Below are 2,500 nucleotides of genomic sequence, written 5' to 3' on the forward strand. Positions count from 1 at the left end.
TTACGGTGTTAAGAGAGAGAAGAAAATGATGAAAAAAAACTCGCCCGTCGTAAACTTTTGACCGATTTCTGCTCTCGCATTTTGGCGGCCATTTTCTCCGCCACAATTGAGCGTCTGTCAAAACCGTTTCTTTCCAAATAACACGATGCAACGCAGAGCGATATCATCTGGATAATATAAGACATAAATATCGCAAAAAAGTAACGTTTATAATTCGCCGTAACACATTAAAACGCAAAGAAAAAAAAGAGAGAGAAAAAAAAGTTTCAAATCTCGATTGTCGTGAACACAGCCATGCGTGAGGCAGATGCCGGTTAGTGGTTAATTGCCCTATAAAACTCTCGTGTTGCACTGTCTGATTCCAGGAACGACTTGGAACTGGCCTAGAACATTCTAGAACAATGTGAATTTTTTTTTTTTTTTTTAGTTTATGCTAGGTCACTCCCGGCAATCTCGCACCTTAAAGGGATTACTGACCTAAAACTTTTTTCTTTTCCTTTTACGCGAAGGTGCATTTGACAAACTGATGATGATTAAGGACGGGGTGACACTCTAGTGATGATTATCTGATAACGGACAAGATGGCGATTGACAATTATTTGAAATAAAGCGATGTAATTCGGACATCTTACTCTCAGCCAATCCTTAGAAACCTCTCAAAGTAGACCTACCTACCTCTTCGCCTCTTAAAAGAAAATACAATATTAACTACCTTTCCACCTCCGTTATTTTTCTTCCCCACTTCACACGTTCAAATAATGTCAAACAAACAATATTCTCTATTCTTTCGTCTATTGTTATAAAAAAAAAAAATAATTGCAGTCTTCCGTGATCTTGGCGCCAAATAGGTTGATTTATTTCAGTCTTATATTATGATGTCAACCCTTTGCTTTTTATTACTTTATCTTATTATTATCATTGCTCGGGCGACGAAAAGCAATAGAGCAGTGCAAGGAAATAAAAAGGTTATATATAAACATACTAGTTTTGCAAATTGAATATCAGAACCCATTTTCATGACAGATAGGCTGATACGGAGAACGACATTAATCGTCAAACATGATAATCATCCTTATCATCATCGTAACAATAATCATAACACTAATAAGTAAACAAATAGATAGACCGATAAATAATGAAACACTCAACTAGATAAAATAAAATTATATTAACATTCCCGTTCTTTTCCTTTCTTAATATAGATGCAAATACTATTTACGTTCTAATTGTCTTACGTTATACAAACTTCATTATTAACGATTTCCTTGCTTATATTAACTTACTCTCTTATCCAAAGAATTAATTTATGTACTTTACATAATTACCTGCTATAAAATTGCATTTAGGTTAAAACAAATAACGGTTAAAACGCTTTTTACGCAAACTGTTTCCTTTAATAGCAACATAAGCACAAAAAGGCAACTTATATACCTGTCTAAACACAAACACAAAAAGAAAGATTATGGATCACTGTCTCAAGAACCAACATGTATATATATTGTTATGGATTATTATATTATGATGATAATAATAGTTGATGAATTATCCAAGTGTAATGATGGTATATATAGATGTATAGTATTTATATTTATATTATATTTATATAGAGATTTAGACATATTTGAAATATTATGTTTTATGTATATATATATGTATAGTGATATTAACTAAAACATAATAAATAATAATATCATAACTATATATAAATAATAAAAAACATAAACTATATATAATAACATATTAACAGATATATAATGAATAATATAAATGTAATTATAGATTATATATAATATAATATATATAATATAATAAATATTAAAAAAAATGACACAAGCATTTCAATGTTAAATCCATGGTCTTCAAAACTAGGTAATATCAAAAATACAAAAATTAATAACGAAAAAAAAAAAAAAAAAAAATCTAATATTTTAAAAGGGAAAATGCAGATAAAGACGAAAGAATACCTCAAACACAACAACAACACAATATTTTGTGGTATAAGACAACAAAAAAATCCAGAAACGCAACTAGTGGAAACCGTAGAACAAATGAAGTAGACAGAAAAAAAGAAAAAATAGAAGTAGAAATGAAAAAAAAAAAAATAGAAAAAGAGGCCGATTTCTACAAAAAGTCTGACGTAACATTCATGTTGCTAAGTTTGTGAACATTAATAATCGTGGGTCCTGACGGTATTCTTATACAAAATTATTTGTCGCTTTTTGATTTCAGTTTATTATATATTTATTATTTTATATATATTTATGTAGTATTTTATAAGATCAACATAATGATTTATTTATTTATATTTATTATATATTATATATATATTATCTATTTCATCCATTTCTTTTATATGTATATATTTACTATATATTCTTGTATAATATATATATATATTTAATATAATATTATATATATTATAAACTGTACATCAAGCTTTCATGTTTAATCCATGGTCTTCATAAACGAAATCCATATATTCAAATAATACCCCCCCCCA

This window comes from Penaeus monodon, chromosome 7 (assembly GCF_015228065.2).
Source record: "Penaeus monodon isolate SGIC_2016 chromosome 7, NSTDA_Pmon_1, whole genome shotgun sequence".
Classification (NCBI taxonomy): Eukaryota; Metazoa; Arthropoda; class Malacostraca; order Decapoda; family Penaeidae; genus Penaeus; species Penaeus monodon.